Source organism: Salvelinus alpinus, chromosome 3 (assembly GCF_045679555.1).
Source record: "Salvelinus alpinus chromosome 3, SLU_Salpinus.1, whole genome shotgun sequence".
Lineage (NCBI taxonomy): Eukaryota > Metazoa > Chordata > Actinopteri > Salmoniformes > Salmonidae > Salvelinus > Salvelinus alpinus.
In genome coordinates, this window is record NC_092088.1 from 42,486,390 (window position 1) to 42,497,081 (window position 10,692).

General features: G+C 42.9%; 1 non-coding gene across 1 annotated transcript; it reads right to left on the bottom strand.

Annotated features, from left to right (window-relative positions):
- Window positions 1-7,254: 7,254 nt before the first annotated feature.
- On the bottom strand, window positions 7,255-7,348 carry trnai-uau (transfer RNA isoleucine (anticodon UAU)). The gene is made up of 2 exons: window positions 7,311-7,348; window positions 7,255-7,290 (listed from the first exon to the last, which is right to left on the bottom strand). It is a non-coding gene; the product is annotated as a tRNA-Ile (tRNA).
- Between the last annotated feature and the right edge of the window lie 3,344 nt (window positions 7,349-10,692).

Genomic DNA, 10,692 nt, shown 5'->3' on the forward strand with positions numbered 1-10,692 from the left:
CAATGGGGGCCTGATTGTCTAGCTTTTATTTTGTTGATTGTAAATTCTCAAAGACTATAAGCTATTATTGAAAAATATACACTGAGTGTACAAAACATTAGGAACACCTTCCTAATATAGAGTTGCACCCCCTTTTGCCCTCAGAACAGCCTCAATTCGTCAGGGCATGGACTCTACAAGTCTTCGAAAGCATTCCACAGGGATGCAGACCCATATTGACTCCAATGCTTCCCACAGTTGTGTCAAGCTGGCTGGATGCCCTTTAGGTGGTGGACCATTCCTGTATACACACGGGAAACTGTTGAGTGTGAAAAACCCAGCAGCGTTGCAGTTCTTGACACATTAAAACCGGTGTGCCTGGCACATACTACCATACCCTGTTCAAAGGCACTTACATCTGGCACATTCACCCTCTGAATGGCATGCGTACACAATCAATGTCTCAATTGTCTCAAGGCTTAAAAATCCCTTCTTTAACATCTCCACTGATTGAAGTGGATTTAACAGGTGACATCAATAAGGCATTATATCTTTCACATTGATTCACCTGGTCAATCTATGTCAGGGAAAAAGCAGGTGTTCCTAATGTTTTGTTCACTCAGTGTATAGGTCCATTATCTTTTCTACATACTTTCTGTTTGGTTTAAGTTATTGAAGTTTACATTGAAAGTGTTTTTCTATCTTTTTAGGGGGGGGGGGGGGGGGCAATGTCATCCAGCAACCCACCTGGACCCCTGCCGTCTCAATCCAGTTTTTAACCACTGCTATATAGGACACCGCACGCACTAACGCGCGTCGTCCTATATAGGGCTAACTCACATAAGGTTGTTTAAATGAATTAGGTGCTACCTAAATAACAGCTTAAAGCCTATTCTTAGAGAGTTTTCATTTCAGCTTTTTTACATTCCCCTAATCCATTTGTCCAGGCGTTCAACATGTTCTTCCCAGCAACATTTATATTTCACAACGTTTTAATAGCCTATTGCATTTATTTAACATCCAACTAGTATAGAACATTCTGATCAAGTTCAGGAAGCATTGTAATGTTAAAACTATAGACGGTTTATTTTGGTAACCGTCTTTTTCTCAGACAAGCGCACGCACACACACGCATAATCAGTACAGGAGAACATTCGAACATTTCAAACATTTCAAACAAACATAAATGTTGGGAATGATAAATCCATCAAATGTGTCTAGATGCTGTTTTTGTTCAAATAAAGAGGCGTAGCAAGTCAATACCAGCCACCAAACCTCATTGATGTAACCAGAGACGGTACACCCCACTCAAAGCATGGATAACAGCGCCCCCCAGTGGGACTGGATACAAGACTTACAGGCTGGCAAGAGAAATAGAGTATAGTAACTACACCATTATAATGTAATCTGGTAGATTACCTCAACCAATCAATCAAATCAATCAAATTGATTTATAAAGCCCTTTTTACATCAGCCGATGTCACAAAGTCCTTTACAGAAACCCAGCCTAAAAACCCAAACAGCAACCAATGCAGATGTAGAAGCACGGTGGCTAGGAAAAATTCCCTAGAAAGGCAGGAACCTAGGAAGAAACCTAGAGAGGAACCAGGCTCTGAGGGGTGGCCAGTCCTCTTTTGGCTGTGCCGGGTGGAGATTATAACAGTACATGGCCAAGATGTTCAAACGTTCATAGATGACCAGCAGGGTCAGATAATAATAATCACAGTGGTTGTAGAGGGTGCAACAGGTCAGCACCTCAGTTGGCTTTTCATAGATGGCGTAGCAGTGTAGACGTGTTTCTTTAGTCCTCTCGTGTACGTTCGTATTTTTTCGTATTTCTTGTATATATTTAAAAAAAAAAATTCTATCTCTTTTCGATTTTTAATTCGATTATACCTTCCGGTAACCTACCTCACCCAATGTGATACGGAATCGCTATTATTTTTTAACTTTGGAACACTTTCAAGAACCCCCAGTAGCTAACCAGCTAATCAGCTACAAGCTAATTTAGCCATTTTTTGCCGCTGCTAGCAGCTTTTACCTTCTGCACAGACACCAGCCCTGTTATTAGCCTGGATATTACTCACCAATTTACCAGCATCGGACTGTCTCTCGACAACAACGCCGGATTCCTGCCGTAATCCCTGAGCCACTACTTCTGATCCTCACAGCTAGCTTGCAGCTAGCGCAGCTAGCGCCACTGCCACGAAGCTAGCACCAGTTAGCAAACACAATTCTACAATTCACAACCTCTCTTTCGCCATCGCCATCCGGCTTGGATTCTCTGTCGACACGACCACGTCTGGTCTGCAGACGAATACCCCATCCGCTGTGCCCTCAACCGGCCTCCGTCTGAGCAGACCCCCTCCGTCTGAGCAGACCACCCCCCGGGCTACTAACTTTAAACGCCGCGTGCTAGCTTAGTGGAGGCCTCCCTGCTCCATCTACGGCTGCCCCCTGGACACTATGATCACTTGGCTACATAGCTGATGCCTGCTTGACTGTCCATTAATTCACGGTACTCCATTCTGTTTATTTGTGTTTTATCTGTCGGCTCTGTGCTTTAACTCAGGATCTGTGTGTAGTTAATCCGACCCTCTCTGCCTAGTCGTCGCCATTTTTACCTGTTGTTGCTGTGTTAGTGGACTAGCTGCTGTTATCTTACCTGTTGTTTTAGCTAGCTCTCCCAATCAAGACCTGCAATCACTTTATGCCTTATTGTATGTCTCTCTCAAATATCAATATGCCTTGCATACTGTTGTTCAGGCTAGTTATCATTATCATTGTTTTGGTTTGCAATGGACCCCGTAGTTCCACTCTCCGTACCTCTGATACCTCCTTTGTCCCACCCCCCACACATGCGGTGACCTCACCCATTGAGACCAGCATGTCCAGAGATACAACCTCTCTTATCATCACCCAGTGCCTGGGCTTGCCTCCGCTGTACCCGTGCCCCACCATACCCCTGTCTGCACATTATGCCCAGAATCTATTCTACCACGCCCATAAATCTGCTCCTTTTATTCTTTGTCCCCAACGCTCTAGGCGACCAGTTTTGATAGCCTTTAGCCGCACCCTCATCCTACTACTCCTCTGTTCCTCGGGTGATGTGGAGGTAAACCCAGGCCCTGCATGTCCCCAGTCACCCTCATTTGTTGACTTCTGTGATCGAAAAAGCCTTGGCCTCATGCATGTCAACATCAGAAGCCTCCTCCCTAAGTTTGCCTTACTCACCGCTTTAGCACACTCTGCCAACCCTGATGTCCTTGCCGTGTCCGAATCCTGGCTTAGGAAGGCCACCAAAAATTCTGGGATTTCCATACCCAACTATAACACTTTCCGTCAAGATAGAACTGCCAAAGGGGGAGGAGTTGCAATCTACTGCAGAGATAGCCTGCAAAGTTCTGTCATACTTTCCAGGTCTATGCCCAAACAGTTCGAACTTCTAATTTTAAAAATTAATCTCTCCAGAAATAAGTCTCTCACTCTTGCCGCCTGCTACCGACCCCCCTCAGCTCCCAGCTGTGCCCTGGACACCATCTGTGAATTGATCGCTCCCCATCTAGCTTCAGAGTTTGTTCTGTTAGGTGACCTAAACTGGGATATGCTTAACACCCCGGCAGTCCTACAATCCAAGCTTGATGCCCTCAATCTCACACAAATCATCAAGGAACCCACCAGGTACAACCCTAAATCCGTACACATGGGCACCCTAATAGACATTATCCTGACCAACCTGCCCTCCAAATACACCTCTGCTGTCTTCAATCAAGATCTCAGCGATCACTGCCTCATTGCCTGTATCCGCCACGGGTCCGCGGTCAAACGACCACCCCTCATCACTGTCAAACGCTCCCTAAAACACTTCTGCGAGCAGGCCTTTCTAATCGACCTGGCCCGGGTACCCTGGAAGGATATTGACCTCATCCCGTCAGTTGAGGATGCCTGGTCATTCTTTAGAAGTTACTTCCTCACCATATTAGACAAGCATGCTCCGTTCAAAAAATGCAGAACCAAGAACAGATATAGCCCTTGGTTCACTCCAGACCTGACTGCCCTCGACCAGCACAAAAACATCCTGTGGCGAACTGCAATAGCATCGAAGAGCCCCCGCGATATGCAACTGTTCAGGGAAGTCAGGAACCAATACACGCAGTCAGTCAGGAAAGCAAAGGCCAGCTTTTTCAAGCAGAAATTTGCATCCTGTAGCTCTAACTCCAAAAAGTTCTGGGATACTGTAAAGTCCATGGAAAACAAGAGCACCTCCTCCCAGCTGCCCACTGCACTGAGGCTAGGTAACACGGTCACCACTGATAAGTCCGTGATAATCGAAAACTTCAACAAACATTTCTCAATGGCTGGCCATGCCTTCCTCCTGGCGACTCCAACCTTGGCCAACAGCCCCACCCCCCCCGCTGCTACTCGCCCAAGCCTCCCCAGCTTCTCCTTTACCCATATCCAGATAGCAGATGTTCTGAAAGAGCTGGAAAACCTGGACCCATACAAATCAGCTGGGCTTGACAATCTGGACCCCCTATTTCTGAAACTGTCCGCCGCCATTGTCGCACCCCCTATTACCAGCCTGTTCAACCTCTCCTTCGTATCATCTGAGATCCCCAAGGATTGGAAAGCTGCCGCGGTCATCCCCCTCTTCAAAGGGGGAGACACCCTGGACCCAAACTGTTACAGACCTATATCCATCCTGCCCTGCCTATCTAAGGTCTTCGAAAGCCAAGTCAACAAACAGATCACTGACCATCTCGAATCCCACCGTACCTTCTCCGCTGTGCAATCCGGTTTCCGAGCCGGTCACGGGTGCACCTCAGCCACGCTCAAGGTACTAAACGATATCATAACCGCCATCGATAAAAGACATTACTGTGCAGCCGTCTTCATCGACCTGGCCAAGGCTTTCGACTCTGTCAATCACCATATTCTTATCGGCAGACTCAGTAGCCTCGGTTTTTCTAATGACTGCCTTGCCTGGTTCACCAACTACTTTGCAGACAGAGTTCAGTGTGTCAAATCGGAGGGCATGTTGTCCGGTCCTCTGGCAGTCTCTATGGGGGTACCACAGGGTTCAATTCTCGGGCCGACTCTTTTCTCTGTATACATCAATGATGTTGCTCTTGCTGCGGGCGATTCCCTGATCCACCTCTACGTAGACGACACCATTCTATATACTTCCGGCCCTTCCTTGGACACTGTGCTATCTAACCTCCAAACGAGCTTCAATGCCATACAACACTCCTTCCGTGGCCTCCAACTGCTCTTAAACGCTAGTAAAACCAAATGCATGCTTTTCAACCGGTCGCTGCCTGCACCCGCACGCCCGACTAGCATCACCACCCTGGACGGTTCCGACCTAGAATATGCGGACATCTATAAGTACCTAGGTGTCTGGCTAGACTGCAAACTCTCCTTCCAGACTCATATCAAACATCTCCAATCCAAAATCAAATCAAGAATCGGCTTTCTATTCCGCAACAAAGCCTCCTTCACTCACGCCGCCAAACTTACCCTAGTAAAACTGACTATCCTACCGATCCTCGACTTCGGCGATGTCATCTACAAAATAGCTTCCAATACTCTACTCAGCAAACTGGATGCAGTTTATCACAGTGCCATTCGTTTTGTTACTAAAGCACCTTATACGACCCACCACTGCGACCTGTATGCCCTAGTCGGCTGGCCCTCGCTACATGTTCGTCGTCAGACCCACTGGCTCCAGGTCATCTACAAGGCTATGCTAGGTAAAGTGCCGCCTTATCTCAGTTCACTGGTCACGATGGCTACACCCACCCGCAGCACGCGCTCCAGCAGGTGTATCTCACTGATCATCCCTAAAGCCAAAACCTCATTTGGACGCCTTTCCTTCCAGTTCTCTGCTGCCTGCGACTGGAACGAATTGCAAAAATCTCTGAAGTTGGAGACTTTTATCTCCCTCAACAACTTTAAAAATCTGCTATCCGAGCAGCTAACCGATCGCTGCAGCTGTACATAGTCCATCTGTAAACTACCCACCCAATTTACCTACCTCACCCCCCATACTGCTTTTATTTATTTACTTTTCTGCTCTTTTGCACACCAGTATCTCTTCTTGCACATGATCATCTGATGATTTATCACTCCAGTGTTAATCTGCTAAATTGTAATTATTCGATTTATTGCCTACCTCATGCCTTTTGCACACATTGTATATAGATTCTCTTTTTTTTCTACCATGTTATTGACTTGTTTATTGTTTACTCCATGTGTAACTCTGTGTTGTCTGTTCACACTGCTATGCTTTATCTTGGCCAGGTCGCAGTTGCAAATGAGAACTTGTTCTCAACTAGCCTACCTGGTTAAATAAAGGTGAAATAAAAAAATAATAAATAAAAAATAGCCAAAAGTCCTAGGGACAGCATGGAAGTGCACCAGTAAGCCAGTGACTCAGCCCCCATAATGGGTTTAGAGGCAGAGAATCCCAGAGAATCTCAACTACAGTCACTCTCACCGTGTCCAAGAACAAATGCAGTTCATTATCAAAGACCAACCCCTCTAGTGAAGTTAAACTGCAAGTCACTCATGCTGCCTCCTATAGATAATAAGAGGGAACTACTTCAGCTCAGTTGACGAAATACTGTATGAGTTCACTACAAACATACACTTCTGACATGTATAGCTAAAAACTAATACTATACTTGCACGTTTATATAAGCAAAGTCCTCCCACCAAATCATAACACAAAAACAGAATAACTAGAACATTGATAGCCTATCATGAAAATATTTCACATAGAAGTCAGAATATCAATACTCTTATGATGGAAAGGGCAAGAAAAATGCCTACACATTGAGGTGCTCTGCAAGATAACTTGCAACGGGAGTGTGGATAATAGCTACTGTATTTTGTTGTATGATTTCATTTTGAAGCAGGCAGGGATGTGAATGTGATCATCAGGCTCCCCTTGACCCCTGTGCACGAGCACAACATAAATCAGCAGGAATATATTTTAATGATAAAATGTTGCTAAGAAATTGTAGCGTATTCATCCAATTGTTGTATGAGAATACGAATCTTGATTTAAACTAACGAACTCTGCTTAAATGTTGTACTAGGTTGAGGCTACAGACAAGAAAATACAATTCATACCGGGTATCTTCTTTATCTATGCTGCTGAATTGTCGAATTATCAGACACCGACCGTTTTGGTACTGCGTGGCTGGTCAACGTATTCTATGTTCATACAACTTCAATGGCTAATACATATCGCTCTCTTAGTAAAAACACTGCTCCAGGTGAGGCTCGAACTCACAACCTCGGCATAGCTCTACAATGTACTGTCATATAAGTACCGCGCGCTAACCGATTGCGCCACTGGAGCTCCGGTACTTTGGCTCAGCAATACAGTGTATGAACACTCTCATCTGGATGTTAGCTCCTCTTCCTCCAGTTTACATTCGGATTTACTTAGAGATCATTATATTGTGTGTTATGTTTTGCAACACAGTCAGCAACGTAGAGTAACATGCATAGAAACGGATCTAGATCTGACTAAACTCTGATAAATGACTGATTTGCCAAATCACTCGTATGCGTTGTTTGAACATAGCTAATCTAGCTAGCTAACGTTAGCTCGTCTGGACTGCTTACTGGATTGATATAGCTGTCCGTTGTTGAGTGTATTGTGTCTTAGTTGTATTGTCCCATATTGGCCTGTATGTATTTGACACCTAATCTGGAAAGTGATCAACTGTGTGCTTGTAGTATGAGTGTTAATTTCATAGCAGGTTGCTAATGCTATTTGTGAAATCCTGGCTGCTACAGGGTACCAGATTGAGACTTCCGCATAATTTATTTCTCACGCATGCTCAGTTTGTCTGAATTGGTACCAATCGAGATTATCAATAAGGGTTCATATTCAATTGAATTTTTACAGATGTTTTGAAGTCTCTGCATGAACCAAGATCTCCTTGTATAAACCATATAATTCTCTATTGACTAACCGTTAACTTTTTCTTAAGGCTACCCTACTCTATAACATGACATCACTTTTGCCTGTATAAAAATAACCTGTGTTTGGAAGTCTGCTTTGTTGTAGTAGTATGTACTAGTAATTTCAAATAAATATTATATACAGTATATATATTTTTTATTTTTTTTATTTTTAGTGGGTTTATCAGCTTCAATGTAATTGTCTGCATAATTTCCAATCCCCCATATATTTTTTTGTAAATATATACTGTATAAAATATATATATATTTTTTAATCTAGATATTTTCCTTTATTCTTTTCCCCAAACCATACCATCCCTCCCCTAATTTGAGTAAACTAATGAACAACAACACTTAGGCTTCTACTTCCAGTTCATACACACTAAATACATTTTACAGGCACAGTATTATTTTACAGTATCTTTTGTTTGTTTTTAGTCCCATCCTTCAGCTCCACTCAACCACTCCCATCCATCTCTGAACACCATGCAGTTTTGATTTATATTTGCCATATATCTTTCAACTGTGCTGTTTCACAAAAGTTCTGAAACTTTTATGCTCATAGATTTTGCATATTGTAAATGAAATATAACCGTTTTTGCTAAGAGTATTATTATATTATTGAACCCAGCAGTGCTATTTGCAGATTTAGCTCCATCCAGGTGAATGTTGCAGTTCTTCAGCCGTTCCTGAACCTGCGACCAAAAACAAGCTACATATGGACAGTACCAAAGCAAATTATCTAATGTTTTTGTCTCTTCACAGCAAAATCTGCAGAGCTGGGTTGGTTGCATCCCCCATACATACAGTTTATAACATTCTATTGGTTGCAAATATTTTAGATATTAAGTTTCTTACTTTCTTCCCCTTCCACTTGCCTCTTCCATTTTTTGCGGTAATGCTGCAATTAGTTGGTTGTAATTTTAAGTAGAGCAGACATTTCCATATGTGTTTGCTAGCTGCATGCAATAGTATGTTCATGTTTTTAATTACAGAATGAAAACACTGCTAGTCTAGACATGTATGATAGGTCTAGTTCATTGGAGGATCACAATACAAAATGTCAACAACCATACAACATTGCCATCATGAATTCAGATCATCATAATTTATCCACAAACTTTATCAATCATTTGTCTGTATCTGGATGGATCGGATGGATTGATGGATGGATCTTTAACATATAGTACGAGTCAAAAGTTTGGACACACCTACTCATTCAAGCGTTTTTCTTTTATTTTGTAGAATAATAGTGAAGACATCAAAACTATGAAATAACACATACTGTATGGAATCATGTAGTAAACAAAATATATTTGATATTTGATATTCTTCAAAGTAGCCACCCTTTGCCTTGATGACAGCTTTGCACACTATTGGCATTCTCTCAACCAGCTTCATGAAGTAGTCACCTGGAATGCATTTCAATTAACAGGTGTGCCTTGTTAAAAGTTAATTTGTGGAATTTCTTTCCTTCTTAATGTGTTTCAAAACCATAAAGCGCTATGATTATGATGAAACTGGCTTTCATGAGGACATCCACAGGAAAGGAAGACCCAGAGTTGCCTCTGCTGCAGAGGACAAGTTCATTAGAGTTACCAGCATTGGAAATTGCAGCCCAAATAAATGCTTCACAGAGTTCAAGTAACAGACACATCTCAAGTTGAGATTCTCAACATCAACTGTTCAGAGGAGACTGCGTGAATCAGGCCTTCATGGTCGAATTGCTGCAAAGAAACCTCTACTAAAGGACACCAATAATAAGAAGACACTTGCTTGGACCACGAAACACGAGCAATGGACATTAGACCGGTGGAAAACTGTCCTTTGGTCTGATGAGTCCAAATGTGAGATTTTAGGTTCCAACCTCCGTGTCTTTGTGAGACGCAGAGTAGGTGAACAGATGATATCCGCACGTGTGGTTTCCACCGTGAAGCATGAAGGAGGAGGTGTGATGGTTTGGGGGTGCGTTGCTGGTGACACTGTCAGTGATTTATTTAGAATTCAAGGTACACTTAACTAGCATGATTACCACAGCATTCTGCAGTGATATGCCATCCCATCTGGTTTGTGCTTAGTGGGACTATCATTTATTTTTCAACAGGAAAATGACCCAAAACACACCTCCAGGCTGTGTAAGGGCTATTTGATCAAGGCGAGTGATAGAGTGATGCATCAGATCATCTGTCCTCGACAATCACCCGACCTCAACCCAATTGAGATGGTTTGGGATGAGTTGGACCGCAAAGTGAAGGAAAAGGAGCCAACAAGTGCTCAGCATGTGGGAACTCCTTCAACACTTTTTTGGTTACTACATGATTCCATATGTGTTATTTCATAGTTTTGACATCTTCATCATTGTTCTACAATGTAGAAAATAGCAAAAATTAAGAAAAACCCTTGAATGAGTAGGTGTGTCTAAATTTTTGACTGTTACTGTAAATATTGAGGAAGTACAGTATATAATTTGTATCTATTATTTGTTATTTGCAAACTTTGCCATGAAATGAGCAGCAGTAGTATAGAACCACCATTGGTCTGCCATATACCTCGCTTCTGTCTATTTGAGCTGGTCAGTATGTAATCCTGTCTAACTTGGCTTAAATTTTTTTTATCGCCTATAAAAATGTTACAAAAGTGTCCATTTCATGAACACGTCACTGCAACAACTGTTTCAGAGCGTGTGCCAGAGCGCAGAATAACTGATGAATATACGAACGCTCAACGCCTGTT